The sequence below is a fragment of the Cryptotermes secundus genome, unplaced genomic scaffold (assembly GCF_002891405.2).
Source record: "Cryptotermes secundus unplaced genomic scaffold, Csec_1.0 scaffold320, whole genome shotgun sequence".
Lineage (NCBI taxonomy): Eukaryota > Metazoa > Arthropoda > Insecta > Blattodea > Kalotermitidae > Cryptotermes > Cryptotermes secundus.
The window spans coordinates 698,217-718,452 of record NW_019731221.1 but is presented as its reverse complement, the minus strand read 5'-3'; the positions used below and the strand labels follow the sequence as shown (position 1 = coordinate 718,452).

Below are 20,236 nucleotides of genomic sequence, written 5' to 3'. Positions count from 1 at the left end.
GTGCAGCAGGGTAGTAAAATGTCCATAACTTCTGCCTCGGAAGATGGAACATCGTGGCTTATATAAAGAACTGTGACAAGGGGCTAACTGCAGCTGAGACGCCTGAAGTGCTTATTCGATGACTTTAAACATAAAGAACACATTTTTAGGAATTTAAACAAATTTTCGAAATTCCTGGACGTTAATTCTTGACGTCAGAATCTTTTACAATAAAATTCGTTATTGTTTGTTCGTGTGTTCAAATGTACCACTCACTCGTCCAGCTTTATCCTGACTGAGATTTTTCGTAGGCTTCTAAGTCACTTCCAGAATGTGTTACGATAGTACCTGAAAATAAGCCGCAATTCATTCGTTTCTACTGCACAATCATTTTATAATAGACGTTTCATAATTTATTAGGTTAAAAAAGTGATGTTAAATATTCTGAAATGAATCTCTCCAATTTTAACCAAATTAGTAAGACAATTTATACTATTTAAATAAGAGAAAAATATTCTATGTCCATATAAACACACGAACTGTACAGAAAATCTCAAATGAATCAGTCAATCCGCATAGAGAAAGCAGCGATCGACCTAACAAGCACGAGTAGCATGAGAGATACCTATACCTCGTAACAAAATATGTATTCCTTGATGTCTGCCTTGCTTATGTTTCCAGGCAAGATGATTAGACATTTTAGTCTCTGCCTGCACAAGACTGAAGGTGTGGGATCCACAGAATCCACATATAGATGGCAGCTCCCATAATACATATTTTTTTCTTGATGGCAGGAAAGAGGACTAACACTCCCTATTCTACCATGTGTATTAGCAATCGCAGCTATAGTAATGCGAATAGAAGCAGAAGACCGCAGATATATAAAACAGTGCAATGTATGCTGGAGCAGATATTGCAGTGTCTACCTTTGCTGAAAAATGATCATATCTGTATCTCTACATAGGAGTACTGTTCAGTGGATGTTGTTATTCTGTCGCTTCGAGCAACTTAGAATAAATGAAGCTGTATTTGTTGATGAGAGAAGATTAATACCAGATGAAACGTTTTTCGTGATGAGGAATGTTCTATAATTTCTGCTAAATTTTCTACAGTCTGACAAGATTTAAACTTCGTAAATTTCAAACTTCTATACGTACCCTATATTAAGAGACCAACGAAAACTGACAAGGAAATATTCATGATTTATTCTGACCGTCTTACAGTGCATATATTTATTCACCTTACTCTTCTCTCTTGCACTACATGTTTCAGGACAAAAGTGCCATCTTCAGGTGCTTTTCGATGTACGTCAAACTACTTCATTGCATGCCCTGTTGTCTTTATACTAAAATAACTAATATATATATATATATATTCGTCATATATATTGATAAATTTTAAATATTAAAAATATTAAAACTGTTCAGGATTTGTCATCCTTATGCCGTATCTCAATACGCGAGTCACACCTATCTTCTTCTATCGGAGTATTCTTCCTATTTTCGTGTGTGTATTGTGCTTTGTGTTGTGTCTTGCTCCTGTGACTGCGTGTGTTATACTGCTGGCATTGCAGAAATTCATTTCCAGTATTTCAGATGAACTAGAGTTGTTCCACTTCTTATGCGCATTCAAAGGTGTCCAATGAGATGTTTTTGTGGTAACATCAGTTTCCCATATGACTGAAAACACTCGAGACAGTAGTTTGTGAATTACGTGTGAGTATAGCTGCCTGGATACGGAAAGATGAATTTTCAAAACACATGCAGAAAAAGTTGCTTCATTTTCAGAAAAACAAGAAATCACTGAAAAATATGAATGTCCATTAAGTGGGTAGGGAATCAGTCACACAATTACCAAAACGGTATTATACACGAGAACGAATATTTATTTTGGTGCGTAAGTATGTAACTTTTGAAAAAAGTTACGAGTTCTGATTAGAAAGTTTATGATCATAACTGTACAACAATAACAGAAGCTTAATCTACCTCTTTTTCTATCTCTGTCATGCAAACTCATCCATCCTGGCAATCCTGTTTACACTCGAACCCCTGAAACACGAAATAACACCACCCGCTTGGCAATAGGACTGGTCCAATAGTGACGCTTACCCACCCGCCACCTCAACACATCCCCTGTGACGCACTACAACGTTGTCAGCTTCATATAAAAATTGGACTTAAGGTGTAACCGGAGAGTGTCCACTACAAACTGATCCTTGTTCTTATGTTCTATTGCGTTCTATTGCACTTCGAATTTGTTTTTGGTACGTTCGCAAAGAAGCATTACAGATACCCACCTACTAACTTAGCCATGTTTGTCTGTCCGTAAACAACAACTTGAGAACCGCTGAATAGATTCTCATAAAATACATCTCTCTTGCCCAAATTTGGGCTAAAATCGGACAACAATCGCAGCCACCTTACACAAAGATCTGCGCACATTTCTGTGGGAATCTGCAGAACAATTCTCTCATAAAATGCTAAATATTTCTCGCAGCAGAAAGAACTTGAACAAAAGATGTAGACAAAAATACTACCTAGATCTATTCTCTTTTTGGCAAGTCTTACGGTTTTTGTTATAATTATAAATTAAATGAACGAACGTGTCACCGTGCTTATGTCATTCGCCCATTTCCTGACTTCTTAATAGACAGGCCCACCCAGGCTCGTGGTAGGTGACTGAAGATTTCATCCGAAATCTGAAACTAAATTGTCATTCCTTCTGTCTCTTCTTTCGTTTCAGTTAGTAAAAATAAAAAGGCTTATGAGATCACCTTGTTGCCTGTCTCTCTGTGTATCCGTTTGTTTCCGTTCATCTGTCTATGTATCCCCCCTAACCTTTAAGGCTTATGATGCTTCTGAGTCACCACGTTGTCCGTGTGCAGCGACCTGCTCATGCTGGTTCCTTATATCCTGAAGATGGAGGCGATACGTTCCTCCGAAACGTCGGTTAACACAATATCTACACGGCACCACATCCCAGAAGACGTCATCCTTCTTATCAGAATATAGCGTCCTCCACGAATTTTAGCATGAGATCGCTATGTAGAAAACAGAAGACACGCTTGCTTTGCTTTAGACTGCACTGAAGTTGTTCCTCTGTTATATTAATACTCTGAAGTAAATACTAAACAAGTTATATGTATAACCATGTATACATACACACATGCTCTACATGGCCTTTATGGTCTACTGTTTGAGGACAATTTTTCTCTTCCTGTTCCGTTTCTCTGTATTCTCTGTCTCATGTTCTTTCCTTATTAACAAAATTTATATACAACTTATTATTTGACCGTCACAACACAACAATAAAATAACTTCAAGGACAATGCCCAGATATAGTTCTGCTACATGTTTCGGCCACTAGTGGCCATCATTAGGCAAACACACTTCAACAAACGTACACCACTGAACTGCAATACGCAAAATTTGACACAATATCATAAATCATTTAAGATAATTTGCAATAAGAATACAATCAGTAGGTTATTTAAAACTAATAAAAGTCATATATAAAAAACAAAATTAAAATTTGATTGATGTTTTTTAACATCGAATCAGTTGTTGGTTCCACTTTACATACGTATCCGACGACAAATGGTAAATTTCAATGTTTCATTATAAAATTTATGGAAGGCCCAATAATTAATGGAATAGTTGGAGCCTCATCATACGGAGAATTGTACATAGTGTACAGAGGTGACACAGCAGGATGCATGAAATGAAAACAAAATTTATTCTTTAACCTTTCAGACCCAAGACATCAGCAAGAAATCTCCCTTATTATTCTGTTCTTTTATCACATTATCATTCCATGTTCAATTTTCTCTTTCATATTTTATACCCCTTCTTCCTCTCATTCTCTGTCTTCTCTTCTCCCACTCCTCTTCCTTTTTCTTCTTCTGTTTTTCCTTCTACTATTTTTTCTTCCCTTATGTCTTCGTCACATCCGTCCATTTCTCTTGCACTGCACCCATAATGTGTTTTGGGGTGCGGACAATTCCGGTGCTTCAAAAATCTTATTTGTTATTTTTTTAATGAACTGCATGAAGTTGCGCATGCTCACAGCTGCGCTGGGCCTGTGATCAGTTATGGTTTCTTACGTATTAGTCCTTAGTGACGTAGGAAGTAAACGCAAAGTTAACGGGTTCTAGCTAAGTAATAAGAAGCACTTCCTCAATTTGTTCTCTTAACCCACTACAGCGCAGTGGTTTCTATATATATCTCCAATTTTGATATTGAAAAACTAGGTATTACGCTCGCACGGTGTATTCAGGGGTTTGTATGTTTCTCAGAGTGAAGAAGAATTATTTTCCTAAAATGCCCAGTGTATTTTCTGGGAGATAAACTGAACTTTTATATATTATTTAGATGAATTTCACGCTTCGAACAGTTGACTTCAACATCCGCCTCATTTACATTGTTAACTATTATCTCTAACCGGACAGTAGGCTGTTTCATGTTTTCTAACCCGCGGTTAGAATTATCTGAGTTGGCTAACACTGTCTAGCTGGCCAGAACTGAAAACGATGGTCAACAGTGGCCCTGGCCGGCCAGAATTTCACCTGCTGCTTGCAGACTGCTCGAGAGCAGATGTTTAAACTCTGCGTATTTTAATCTCTATGTAGCAGATGCAGCAAACAATTCTGCAACAAAGCAGTATCAGGTGCAGATGTTTGCAGGAAGGCACAAAAGGTGCGGAAAGACAATGCTGGTACGGACTGACTGATAATTCGGCAACCAGGTTCCAGAAGAACAATGGCGCGCCGGTGTTTTATGCCTTGCAGCATGTTGGACTCGCGTGTCATAAGAGTTCATGTTAATAAGAAAGAAAACATATATCTAACTGCAGAGTTAGCAATTATAGATAGAACTTAAAAGCTTAGATATGTCAATCACTACGGTTATGCTAACAAGAAAGTTAAAATACGCGCCATATTAATTAGTGACCCGTTTATGTACGTAATTTCCTGTAGGAGGCGTGTCGAATGGTTCTGTATGGGTGTGAAACTTGGTCTCTGGCATTAAGGGAGGAACATAGACTGAGGGTGTTTGAGAACAGGGTGTTGAGGAGAATATTTAGACCAAAGAGAAATGAAGTGACAGGAGGTTGGAGAAAATTGCATAATGAGGAGCTTCATAACTTGTACTCTTCTCCAAGTATAATTAGAATGATCAAGTCAAGGAGGATGAGGTGGGCAGGTCGTGTAGCACGAATGAGGGAGACGAGGAATGCGTATAGGATATTGGTGGGAAAGTCAGAAGGAAAGAGACCACTGGGAAGAGAAAGGTGTAGGTGGGTGGACAATATTAAAATGGATGTTAGAGAGATAGGATGGGATGGTATTGACTGGCTTGATGTGGCTAAGGATAGGGACCAATGGAGGGCTCTTGTGAACACGGTAATGAACCTTCGAGTTCCATAAAATGCTGGGAAATTCTTGAGTAGCTGCAGAATTGGCGGCTCTTCCAGAAGGGTTCAGTTCCATGAGTAAGTAAGTATATATTTATATGTTTCAGTAGTTATAAACTTGACTGACAGCTAAATTTCGTGCTGTGCCATGACGCACTTTTAGGCCTATAAATATCTTATTCTTCGACCGTCAAGATGGGGACATGTTCCTCCGGAAGATCAGTTGACATCCAGTGGACTACAAGGCGTTAAATCCCAGAAGATATAAATCTTTATCTTAAAGATAGCTACATATTCATTTCAAAATATTATTATACAACTCTCCAGAACATTATATTAAGAAATGAAAAAGTCGCTTCAACTTCAAATATGTCCATTTCTGCCATGTTTATATTCCTCTTCTTCTTCTTCACCTTGTGATATAGGGAATTAAACCTGTTTCGGGTTCTCCATTTTCACTTCTTAATTTGAAAGGCCTTTCTTGGTCTCGCTATACGTTTGTTTTATACTGGCCGATCTGTTTTAGTATTATTTCTTCGGCAATTCTATTCAAATAGTAAGTAAAATTCCGTCTGTATTCCTAAATTTTAAATCATAAACCTGTGGCGGATTCTAGTACCGTGGTATTCCTACCAGGGCTAATGAAAATCCGTCAGCAAATCTCAAAATAAGAGAGACGACTAGACGGGAAAATACCTCACTACTAGGTCATGAAATAAGGGAACTATGCCAAAATTCTCTGTTGCATTTAATCTCTCCTCACCTTCATCCAGATGTAAATCTGTTTTCTACGGAACTAATTAAAAGCACAAAATTAACAGAAGAAAGATTCTTGGAGGATTTAACAACGTTATTCCTACTGATGATGTTGTACAGCGTTAAATGACAAGATAAATGATGATAAGCCAGTCACGGTAGCCGAGCGGTCTAAGACATGCACTGTCTTCGCTCGCTTGGAAACCGGGATCGTGGGTTCGAATCCCACTCAGGGCATGGGTGTTTAGTTTGTGTTTGTTTTTCTGTGTTTGTGTACAGGTAGTGGCCTTGCGACGAGCTGATCACCCGCCCAAGGAGTCCTACCGAATGTGTAAGATCTAGAAAAATCGAAGTGAACGGAGAAGTTCATGGAGGTAGGCCTAGGCCCACTGGGGCTGTAGTGCCAAGGAAAAATAAAGATTATGATAAATGTGAGACAGTAATAATCAGACCATTTTCAGCGTGTTCCTCCTCACCACGGCATGGCGCATCTTCAGGTTGAGGGTGGAGGAAGTGGCCTCTGGATGGAGAGTGTAGTAGCGACTATTTGAAAACAAATCGTTCGCTGACAGTCAAAAAGGAGTTGAGTGGGAAGACACAACTCCTCAGCGTAATAATATGCAGGTTACGAAGTGTTACATTGGATCCCGGACTCGGATGAAATGTTCACAGCGGGGGTTCCAAAACTTCTTTGAACACGGACTACTTGCTATGCGGAAATTATTAATCACACCATCCAACGAAATATTAAATAATTTTAATGGAATAAGAGAGAGCCAACAGCTGCGCTTCCCTTTGCTTCTAAAATGCCACGTAAATCATATATTTATTTATGAACAACTAAAAGACCATGATCTTCCATTGAGGCTGACTTTTTAAAATCTTTCATGGACCACTGGTGGACCGTGGACCGTTAGTTTGGACAACTCTGCTTTAAATCAGCCTAAGAAACAGAAAATCGACATGAGATCTGTAACTTGGAGTGTCAGGAACTTCGCAGGTCAGATTCTTAAAAACAGAAGCGTATAAAGAAATTCGACAAAGTACGTTAGTTTCAGTGGGAGTGAGGAGGTCAGATCGGAGAAGGATCGCACTAAACCATCCGCAAGTGTACAGTTTTCTGCGGAAATGGTAACAAGAACAGCCATTTAGATAGTGGATCTGTTGTGTACAACCTAATCACATGAGCAGATAAGAGAATAGAGTTTGTTAGTAATGAGATGTATATATATATATTACTGTGATGTCACTGATGTGAGATTACTGCTCTACATATGCATGCCCCAACTGTGGATAAAAGTGATGACAGTATTTGTTCAGTTCCCTAAGCACTAGATGAAGTTTTTTTAGGAGATTTCAGTACCAAAGAAAGCAGAAAAGATATTTTCAAACCGATAATTGTGAGCCTGACTTTTCATGAGATTAAGAATAGAGCTGAAGTAGTGAATTTTCCCGTTACAAAAAAAAATCCTATTTTCCAGATAATTACATTCCCACACCCAAATATTCATAAATAACCCCTTGGATTTATCCTGATGAAAACACATGCCATCAGACTGGACAATGATGACGAATGAATATTCATTGTCCAATGGAAGGTAACACTGTAGACGTGTAGGATTGATTCTGTGAGGAACTAGAACGTGTATTCAATCACTTCCCGAAGTGCCATATGAAAATTCTGCTAGATGATTTCGGTGCCAAACACTTTGAAACCAACAAATGGAAACGTGAGTTTACATGAAGCTAGTAATGATAACTGAGTCAGAGTATCAAAATTTCCACATTCACAAATCTAATTTTGAAGAGAAAATTGTTCCCCCATCGCAACATTCATATTTGCAGTTGGTCGACATCTGACTGAAACGCGCAAAAACAGATCGAATATTTTTTGATGGACAGGAGAACCTACGGACCTCCACGGTCTGACAGAGGGACAGCTTTCCCTTTAGGAGTCCTGATCTCTGCTCTACTGTGTTACTGATCACTATTTGGGGGCTGCAAAAGCTGGAGAGAAGAGCAAGAAGAGAAAATGGAAACACATGGGATATCATATCAGTATTTATAGACTTCAAGAAAGCATATGATTGAGTTACGGGGTAAAACCTATCCATATAACAATCCATGGAGGCCCATAGGTTTGTGAGACGTTGAGGATCCCACATTATCTAGACAATCGGCTCACAGATGGCGGTGAGGTTGTCAGCCTTACGCGCCGGCCGCTCTTTACTCCCTAGGAAGATTCCTGGTACTGATTTCTGTTAGAGGCTGGGTCGATCTCAGGACCACAGTGCGGCTGGAAGGATTAGGTCAATTGAAAAAAATCCACCACATCGGGATTGGAACCCGCGACCTTCCACCTTGTAACATAGTGAAGTTAAGGAGTAGAAATGTAAAATATTCTCGTAATATTCTGAGTACCCATGAAACTCGGTGGACTAGTCAAAGTAAAATGTTTAAATTGAACCCATAGCATATTTATATTTTGAATAGGTACAAGTCTGTCAGGTACCTTTTTTCGTATTGAGAATGATCTAAAACAAAGACATTGTAGGTAGGCAATTCATTTAAACTCCACTTTAGAAAACGTTATAAAAAGATTTATCGTGTCGAAAATGGTTTAAACAAAAAACTCCATGTCGCAAATTCTTTTCGAATGAGATTCAGAAGAACCCATTGGGAATGCCAAGAAACCCAGAAGCTGAACCAGAAAGGAACACATCAAGTTCTGGTCTATAAAAATTATATTAATTTATTGGGATAAATAATAAACACTGCAGAGGAAGACAATAGATCGTATTAGACATTATTGAAGCTAGAATTAAATGTTGACAAAACTAAGTATACATTCGTGTTTCGTCACCAGAATACAAGATGAAATCATAACAGGAGTAGGCCTATAGCCAAGAGACGCTTTGAAATTATTGCAATTTAAATATCTTGGAACGGCACTAACGAGTACAAATTGCATTCTTGAAGAGACTAAGAGCTGACGAAATTCGGAAGATGCGTTGCTGCCATTCAATCCAGAATATATTTTGTTTTCTCGACGATATAAAAAATAAGAAGAATACTCCGATAGAAGAAGACAGGTGTGACTCGCGTATTGAGATAAGACATAAGGATGACAAATCCTGAACAGTTTTAATAATTAAAATTTATCATTATATATGACGAATATATACTTTAGTTATTTTAGTATAAAAACAGCAGGGCATGCAATGAAGTAGTTCGACGTACATAGAAAAGCACCTGAAGATGGCACTTTAGTGCTGAAACATGTAGTGCAAGAGAGAAGAGTAAGGTGAATAAATGTATGCACTGTAAGACGGTCGGAATAAATCATGGACATAAAGATTATAATTACAGAAGACTACAATTTTACCGTTTGATATCCAGGGTATGAAACTCTGTCAGTCACAATAAGGGAAGAATATAAAATGGCGGTTAGAGAAGAGGAGCATGAGAATAAAAATATTTCTACCTATGACAGAAGAAAATAAGAAGAGGGTGGAAACTGCTCCATGGGGAGTTTCACAAATTGTGTTCCTCACAAAGCACTATTAGGATGGTCAAATTGAGGAGGATGAGATGTGGCTGGGGCATGTAACATGATTGGGAAAGAGTATAAATACAAATAAAATTTTGGGAAGGAAATCTGAAGGAAAGAGACCTCTTGGAAGATTAGGGTGTAGATGGGAAATTGATGTTAAAAAGGATCATAAAAAAATTGGATATGATGGTGTAAACTGGATTCATCTAGATAGGATAGGAACCAGTGGTGGGCTCTTGTGGACACAGTAATAAACATTTGAATTCCACAAATTGCTGGAAATTTCTTGGCTTGCTGAAGAAACGCTAGCTTCTCAAGAAGGACTTTGTTCCATGGAATTTTTTTAAGTACCGACAGATAAGAGCCTGAATGAAGGCTGCTGTGTTCTATTTCAAGATACAGCCTTGGCTCGGATATAGAGAGTCCGAAACCCACAGAAATTCCTAGTAACCTGGCAGAGAATTGAAGTGGACTCCTACAGAATACAGGCCTGGAGCGTCACAGGAACATCTGATTGCCTACTGCACTGTCTAAAATTTTGTAGGCCTATTTTTAAGGAAGAATGAATTCTTTGCCGAAATTACATTGCGGGGTAAAGATGACACTTTACTTGCTAGGCACGAGATATATAGTAGATTCTAAACGGGTCTGACGATGGTGTGTAACACTTCGAACTACTGGGCTTTCAGACTTTGTCTATTGTGTGGTACTCTAGAAACTATAGAAGACAACGTTTCGGAAACTGCACCTGTTTCCGTCCTCAGGTGTGGGGGAAACACCTACTCTGTTGGTTTCCTTAGATAGAGCTAACCTCATTCCTGACTTGAAGACGAAAACAGATTTAGTTTCCGAAACATAGTGTTTTCTATTTTGTATACAGATTCATGGCACTATCTTATTTTTTATTATAATTCTTAATGCTGTGGGACTAAGTCCACTTGGTACTGCGGCCATTTCTGGTCTGTATTATATCAGCCCCAGATGATAGATGAGGGTGATTGTGGAACAATTGGTGGAATAAAGATTGGCAGAGAAAACAGAAGTACTCGTAGAAAACCTACCCCAGTGCCACTTTGTCCACCATAAATCCCACAAGACCTGACCTCGGCTTGAACCTGGGCCGCCGCGGTGGGAAGCCAGCGACTAACCGAATTGGCTATGGCACGGCAATAGCACTGCCTACATGTCCTATCACTGCTGTAGTTCGTGTCAAACACATTCTGAATTCAAAATGTTCTGACTTTATGATTCTNTATTGTTCAAGTGACAAAGTGGGTACAGTTTACCTAGTATAATACATTTTCGAAAATTTCACCGTCAACATCAATGCACTCTGCAACTCGTGTGAGGACATGGCGTGTTGCTCGTCTGTACAGTGTACAGTATGGTGTACGGTGAAATAGCTCCATCTCGGAAACCATTCGCAATAGAATATATATATATATATATATATATATATATATATATAAAGATATAAGTAGATATAGAACGTTCTCTTCTTTCACAATTTACCAAACGCGATGAAAAATGTTAATGTAGTATTCCAGTGTGTGTTATCCTCTGTGTATCCAAAGTGTTTCGTCGTGATATAAACTAGTTATCTCCATTTATTATCACTCACAAGCAATGGATATACCATTTTTTACAAGCCTATCAAAGCACAAAGCCAGGTAGGTGAAACTGTGACAAATATTTATGTCAGATTCGTGTACAAACAAAGCAATCAGTGGCAAAGCCAGATAACAGACGAGATGGATGTTCTCGTATAATGTCCTAAATACATAGTACAGAATATAAAAATCGTGAAAACTAAATGAAAAAAAAATGAGGGACCCATGTTCATCAATGTACAAAGTTGGGGATTTTGTCAGGTGCCTTACACAAGTTGATACACTGAAACTTATTTTCAGGCAAAATTTTATCTTAAATGTCTTAAGGCGCGTCCACATTACTCGTGCTCGTGCGACTCGCTATGCTCGCGAGTAATGTGGACGACACGACAAATCACGAGACAAGCAAATTTTTAATTTTTAATTTAAAAACCATAGCCAATAAATTAAAATACGACTACAGCCTATACACACTACGAGTAAATATACGGACCCTCACGCCCCGAAGCCTGGCGAGCAACTGAAATAGTGTGGACGAAGATTAACAAGCAAAAGTAAAAGCCAGACGAGTCTCCCGACGAGCACAAGCATGGCGAGCACGAGCACGAGTAATGTGTACGCTCCTTTACACCTTTATGTTCTTTGCGACATGTACTTCATGACTGTTCAGAATAATATTTGGAAGGGGCAATGGGCTGAGAGAAAAAAATTACTGTGGTCACAGATTTCTACAAGCTCTCTCCTGAATCTCTTTCCATAATTTTTCCCGCTAACACTGCCTCTAGTCTAGCAGAAACAGAACTTCGTACGCAACCAAATATGTGTCAAAAGTCTCTTAAGATCTTATGAATGAATCACTTCAATCGCTCACTCATGGAGCTGAGACCTTCTTGAGAAACCGCCAATTGTGCAGCTACTCAAGAACTTCCCAGCATTTTATGGAACCCGAAGGTTCATTACCGTGTTCACAAGCGCCCTCAAATAGTCCCTATCCTGAGCCAGATCAATCCAATCCATACCATCCCATCCTATCTCTCTAAGATCTATTTTAATATTGTCCACCCACCTACACCTTGGTCTTCCAAGTGGTCTCTTTCCTTTTGACTTTCCTACACACATTCCTCTTCTCCCCCATTCTTGCTACATGCTCTACCCACCTCATTAACCTTGACTCGATCACTCTAGTTATACTTGGAGAAGAGTAAAAGTTATGAAGAATGAATCACTTAGTGAATAATATCCCGCTGAACTTGCTTCCTTGTAGGTCCAGCAGGACTCAAAATTCGATAAATTGAACTTCTCTTCCGAGTTCTTTAAAGGAACATTTTTGACTCAGAGACTCAGACAATTTTGAATGTAGGGATCAGGATTTGACTAATGCAGGGTTTACTGCTGTTGAATATCGGTCATATGATAATTATAATTTTGTATCTTGTATCCTTTACGTGCTGAATTGGCAACAGAGAGAGAGAGAGAGAAGTCGGAAAGATGTGTGTATACAATACGATGAGGAGAAGCTGCATCCTTGAAGGACTCTTTCTGCATTTTGAAAGGGAGGCTATAAAGGCCTAAGCCGCATTCTCTTTCCGTGTCAGCCCACATCGCGTTTGTGTGTAAAACCAAATAATTATCTCAAATTGAAATTTGAAGTTATCAAGGGAGTGATATAAAGATTACTCTCTTCTGGATATGATGCCGTTTAGTCTGGCGGATCTTTACTGACGTTTCAGGGAATATGCTACCGCCAACTTTAGGAAAGTTTGCATTCTTCTACCCTGAACAGCACGTCTCTGCAATTAGTTTGTACTCGTATATATTTAGAACACTGCACAATGTTACATCACAAGATGGCGGCAATCTTCAGTTACCATATGATATTCGGCTATTACCAAACTGGTTGGTTTAGCAGTAGTGCTCTAGACTTGCATTTGGAGGTACCTTGTTCGAATTTCGGCTGAAACACCGGCTATCCTGGCTGAGGTATTTGGAGTTTCTCCTCAGTCTTTTCAGGCTAGTGATGGACCAGTGAATATGCCACGATCGCTCCCTTCCAGTTCCCTCTCAATTCATCACTCATCAATTGTTCTAGTATTCGGCGCTATTTGATCCAGATACCGAGATCGTCGAAAAATAAGACTTAAAAATATTCGCCTAATTTTGGATATGATTAATGAAATAATAATCAAGAAAACTTCATTACTTATAGGCTACTGTTTCTGTTGTCATTAAAATATTTCTCTATTTCAGGTAACAGCCACCTAACTTGAAAATAACAGTTACATAATGACCGACACCAGATACAGAGTTTGCAGACAGAACTGTTGATAACAAAAGCTACATGAGTTACTGACAACATATATATGGTTCACTGTCAGCACTGTTGAAAATAAGATCTACAAACTACTGACAATCACTGAGAATAGATACACAGACCACTGACAGAAATGTTGTAATAACAGATAGAGAAGCCACTGACAAAATTGTTGATAATGAGATAATCTGAGGCAAATTCTGTTACTAGGAAAGAGTGAATCAGAAAAGTGTCTCTGTAAAATTGAAAATTTATTATGACGATACGATAATGTTGGATACTGTTCAGTACTTGAGATATAATTAGTGTGTATGATGACTAGGCAATGGAATTTTCTTTAATCTGAACTCATTTCTTCTAATTATAATAATCGGTTAGGATGCTAAGATTTCTATTATTTTTTTTTATTATTCTTAGTGGGGTGGGACTGAGTCCACTTGGTACAGCGGCCACTACTGGCATATTGTACCAGGCCCAGATGATGATGGTGATTGTGGAGCAGTTGGTGGGATGAAGATTGGCAGGGGAAACCGAAGTACTCGGAGAAAACCTGCCCCAGCGTCACTTTCTCCACCACAAATCCCACATGACCTGACCCGGGCTCGAACCTGGGCAGCCGCGGTGGGAATCCAGCGACTAACCCCCTGAGCTATGGCGCGGCCGCAAGATTGGTGTTAAGTTCGAGCCCAATCATTTTACTAAATGATTCAGTAGTGTGCGCGTCACTCTTGCTTCATATCCGGCAAGTTCCGGGTTCAAACGTCTGCGAGAAAAACTGCTCTCCTAAGAGATTCTATGAGTTTACTCAACACCCGAAGCAAAAATCTAGATTATCTAAAATTAGTCACAGTCAGTAGACTGTCAATAGGCTTTCAAATTCATCATTACCTAAAACACTACCATGAGATGTTAGGTATAAAGTAAAGCTATCTCTGTAAAAGGCCGTGAAGGCCCATAGGGTTGTGAGACGTCGAGGTTCTCACAGTTTATAGACAGTCTGTTCACAGATGGAGGTGAGGTTGTCAGCCTTGAGCGCCGGCAGCCCTTTACTCCCAGGAAGATTCCTGGTACTCATCTCTGTTAGAGGCTGAGTCGACCCCAAGGCTATAGTGCGGCTGGAAGGATTAAGTAAATTGAAAAATTCAATGACCTTATAAGGAATTGAAACCGCAACCTACCGGCTTGTAGCACAATTCGTCAGTTAACTGCGCTACTGAGTGCCTCGTCAAATGTTAGATAGTTTCAATAATGTTTGCCATATTAAATAAACCGTAAATTGGCTATCAATATTAGCTCTTGACAAGAAAAATTAAATTTAATAAAGTAGATTTTAAGTGTAATGAGAAGTGCTTGAAAGTTCCATTAGATATAACCCCCGTAAGAAATTAATACCAAAAATACCTCAGATTTTGGGGGACGTCTCATACAAATATTGGCGTAAATACAAAAAGCTGTACATTTCTGATTTACAAATGATGCTCAGGTTGCATTAAACCTACACTCAAGAATTATTTATAGGCAGCAGAATGATTAAAGTAAGGAGTCATTAATATAGAGACATGAAATTCTGGGTGACCTTAATGAATGTGAGGGATTCGTCTGAATTTCAGAAGTTAAGATAAATAAATTGTAGATCACGTTCTAAAAATATATAATTAAATTCTAGGTTATATTAATTCAAAGAGAGATTTGTTTTTGGAAGAAGAAGAAGAAGAAGAAGAAGAAGAAGAAGAAGAAGAAGACAAGCATTTCAATATATTTAAAAATTTTAAATCACAAGACTTATATTCTTTCATGATCTGTTGAAATTATGTTTATGAGCTAAATATGTCTTCATTGTTTTCTTTCATAATAAGTTCGAATTAACAAAGAGTCTAAATATATAAATAAATATATATTTAATAAATAAATAATATATATATATGTATAACAAAGCGACAAACATTCGATAAGTTGGCGTGATTAGGAATCGACTGAGAATTGATACAAACTAAACCAAACTGACACAAGGATTACGTACTGCTGTTAATGTGGACAACAAAAATTTAGCCCCACAGAACGGTTCTAATACAAATATATGGCGCGTAGAGTCTTTCCTGCATCGCATAACTTTTATTTCCAAAATCTTCGGTTGTTTAGAGATGGAAAGTCACGTTTTATTATTCATCTAAAATATTTTATAAAATCGTACTGGAAGGACCACTGTCATTAACCGAGATATATCGTGCGTTCCCTAACACTGACCGGGGGGCGCCGTGTCTAAGAGAGATATCCCGTGCGTAGCATGACACTGATCTAAGGGTGACTGCCTGTAGGAGAAATATCCCGTGCGGAGCGGGACATTGAGAGATATCTCGTGCGGAGCATGATATTAAATTGAACAGTGACTGCCTGTAGGAGAGATATCTCGTGCGAAGCATGACACTGATCTAAAGGTGACTGCCTCTAGGAGAGATATCTCTTGCGGAGCATGATATTTAACTGAAGAATGACTGCCTGTAGGAGAAATATCTCTTGCGGAGCATGCCACTGATCTAAGAGTGACTGCCTGTAGGAGAGATATCTCTTGCGGAGCATGATATTTAACTGAAGAGTGACTGCCTGTAGGAGAAATGTCCCGTGCGGAGCATGACACAGATCTAAGGGTGACAGCCTGTAGGAGAGATATCTCTTGCGGAGCATGATATTAAACTGAATAGTGACAGCCGGTATGAGAAATATCTCTTGCGAGTATGATATTTAACTGAAGAGTGACTGCCTGTAGGAGAAATGTCCCGTGCGCAACATGACACAGATCTAAGAGTGACAGCCTGTAGGAGAGATATCTCTTGCGGAGCATGATATTAAACTGAAGAGTGACAGCCGGTATGAGAAATATCTCTTGCGAGCATGATATTTAACTGAAGAATGACTGCCTATAGGAGAAATATTCCGTGCGGAGCATGATATTAAACCGGACAGTGACTGCCTATAGGAGAGATATCTCGTGCGGAGCATCACATTGAACTGAAGAGCGACTGCCTGTAGGAGAGATATCTCATGCGGAACATAACACAGATCTAAGAGTGACTGCCTGTAGGAGAGATATCTCTTGCGGAGCATGATATTAAACTGAAGAGTGACTGCCGGTATGAGAAATATCTCTTGCGAGTATGATATTTATCTGAAGAGTGACTGCTGCAGGAGAAATATCCAGTGCGTAGCATGACACTGACCTGAAGAGTGACTGCCTGTAGAAGAGATATCTCGTGCGGAGCATGACACTGATCTAAGAGTGACTGCCTGTAGAAAAAATATCTCGTGCGGAGCATGAGGGACCTACTACTTCCATCTTCACTGTAGAAGGAAACTGAATACGTTGGAGGCACGCTCCTCCGATACGTTGACAGACCTTCGCCAGGCTACATGACGTCACATCCGAGAAGACAACAACAGTCACCTAATTCATTTCACTATGTATGGTAAACGTCACTAAAATAATAACATGTATTTTAAATTAAATCGTAACAATTATAACGTTTAAATAATTATTACTCAATTAATAGGCCTAACTGTAGACTATCCAAAATTACTTAATCATAATTATAAGTCGGTTCCTTTTCAAAGCTATATGCGGTTTTTGGGGGTTTATAGGCTTTCAGTAGACATGCCCTATGATGGCCTTTTCGAAAATAGTAACAAACACAAGAATTTAATAAAAGCAGGAAATCTCTTGACCTCTTTATAGATATCATCACCTTTTTACTCAGACGGTGCCTATAATTTCTATAGCTGGAAAGCCATAGATGTAACTACTGAGATATAGAACGGATAGCAACACTGGAACCGACATTCTTAAATATAAACAAATACAAAAATATAGGATCAGTACTAAGCACATGTATGTCGTCTGTAGCACATAAATTGTTAAAGTTATTCACATTCATTTAATATTCTGTTCTAAAGCACTTAGCAAACACATCTTCGGTAAGCAAACTAATGATTGATACTTAATAAACTGATCTCTGGTAAGAAACTCTTAGAAAAAGTCAGGTAAATTTGTTCCTGCGCTTAACTAATTAAGCACTATGCCACGAAGTGTGCGAGGAAGTAGATGTATAGATCCATATTTTCTTGACCTCTTCACTATCTGAGGATGAGTGATCAGCTTTACGCTCCGACCACTTATACCCGAAGGAAAAAAACTCGGTACCCATTGGACTGGAGCGTGGGTGGGCCCCAGAAGCGGTATGGTTGACGTGGAGAAATGCTTGATTCTACCGGGGCTCGAAATCCGACCTCTCGGTCGTCCAGCCCGTAACCAGTCTCTATACCGACTACGCTATCCCAACTCCAGGAAAAGTAAGAAGTTAAAATTTTTAGACGAAGTTACCAGATATACTGAACAGTCACGTACAGTACATAAGATTCTGTATTATCCAGATTGAGTGATGGGGTTGTACACAAAGAAAATAACCTGCGTGGTCAAAGGATTTACACCAACTTCTTTGATGATTTCCATTTTGAGTCGAAAACAAATAGATCATTCCAAAGAATGTCTTAGCAAAGTAATTATATTTTCATGCTTTTTCGAAACGACTAGGATAAGAGAACGCTATTCAATAGGTATGTACACAGGTTCCTTCAGAACATTCTTAAAATTGAATAATAGTAATTAAAGTTGTAATCCTAACATTAATAATATGTATGAATGGGAACTAGGGATAATTTATATTCGATAATAAATGAACAACGTAAATATACGAAACCTTAATATAAAAACTTATCAACTCCGTCCAGTGTGATTGATAAATGTTTCTGTTTTTTCCTTTTCAATCTTTCATCCTTGACATGTTTCGGTCGGAGCGACCATCTTCAGAAGGACATATCAATACATACGGAAACTACTATTACAATGTGAATGATCATTATTAATACATACATACAATACCATTATAATATCATGAAAATAAAGTATAAAATATTGATATGTCCTGAAGATATTCGCTCCGACCGAAACATGTCAAGGATGAAAGATTTAAAATGAAAAAAAAAAACATTTATCAATCACAGTGGACGGAGTTCATAATCATCTTTACTATGGCTAGTGTGACGGACCAGGATGAACCAATTCAAATTTATAATAAACCTTATTTCCCTCTAAGCATTCGCATGCTGCTTTTCGTATGTTAGTGAACAAGCAAGCGCAAGAAAGCGACACCAAATATGAACATGTGACACTAACAAACAAAGTTTCAAAATGTCAACTAGATCACCAGATTGTCCTTCCCACTCTTAAGACAGGTGTTCTGAGGGGTCTTAACTTTTCTACGCAGCAGAAAACAAGTGATCACAAGCGTAGGCTTAAAAAACGCGTGAAGTAGATACAAGTAGACACAGTTGCCTTCTTCCTAGAGTGGTCTAAACGTAAGGTACTATCACTAGACAGACTGCAGGTAAGGGCGAACAGAGATTCCTTTTACTGACGTCACTCGACGGTGTTTTCGCTAAGGAAAGAATAGTCAGGTTATTATACGTTTGGTGCAAAACCGTTCATAGCGTCTACAGACTCAAGATTTGCAGAAATATGCAAACGTGTGTTGCGCGCAAGTTATTATAAAACTGAGGTACATCCTTTTTGAACCAAACGTTTCAGCAGACAGTAATTAAAAACGTCATTAACGTCTGAACAGCTATATTTGTGGCGACATACCTGAAGCGTAAGGCCGACTTGACCCGGGAGTAGAACTGTTCTCTTGAGGTATGCCACCTAGTCTGCAGAACTGAAGTAGAGCCGTTAGTTCTTGAGGTTAATCCACATGTATTTATTGGCCGTGACTGGAACTTCGATACCCGGTGTGTAGGCACAGTATAGTTCTAAGTTTATTATAAACAGCCAGGATCTAAGTAATTATTAAATAATAGGAACTTTCAGGTTTAATTTTCAGGACGGTTGATCAGGACTATCCGATAGGCAATAGCACCTACAGCAAAGTCTGGAATTCGTTTATCACAAAATTTCAGAAAGAAAAAAATGATCACATGCCTATTTTTTGTTTTGGAAATGAATTTTAACAAAAAAATATATATAGATATTTTGGATGGGGCAACAAATCCAGGTTTGGTCAAAGAACTGAAACGTATTAAGATATCAGGTCACCAACTTAGGATGGATAAAATGGATAATAAAAATTGTTGATATTTTGATATTTTGATTTCTGAAAAAAATTACTGTAAGGTCAAACTTAAATAAAATGGCTTCCTGATTTTTTATAAAAAGGTGGTTAGCTGTAGGTCAAGTAGGAAGAAGGATTTTTTCTACTAGGAAGATATGGTGGAGAGTCCTATAGGATCATGGAGAGTCCTGTCAAGGGTTCAGTAACGTAGTTGGTTGTTGCTATGCCTGGTACCTTCAAGGGTTAACTGGGATCACGTGCGCAGGCTAGAAGGACGAGGTTAAATATTCGGAAGTGTAGTGGAAGGCTTCTCTAACTCCGATATCTTGTCTGAGCTGCAATTTGCCCTGGTCCAGTCATCATTAATAACCGCTGCACTGCTGTATGTGAACACGTATCCAGAATGTTTCCACTGTCACTAGGAACTGTCACTTTTGGTTGTTGTCCAGGTAGTTCACAG

At 38.7% G+C, this 20,236-nt stretch overlaps 1 protein-coding gene across 1 annotated transcript in view; it reads right to left on the bottom strand.

Annotated features, from left to right (window-relative positions):
* Positions 1 to 19,660, bottom strand: part of LOC111866476 (zinc finger protein 384) — a 448,072-nt gene extending 428,412 nt beyond the window's left edge. Inside the window, exon 1 of the mRNA XM_033752265.1 lies at positions 19,314 to 19,660. The gene's annotated coding sequence lies outside the window, so the exon portion shown is untranslated. The remainder of the gene's footprint in view (positions 1 to 19,313) is intronic.
* Positions 19,661 to 20,236: the final 576 nt, after the last annotated feature.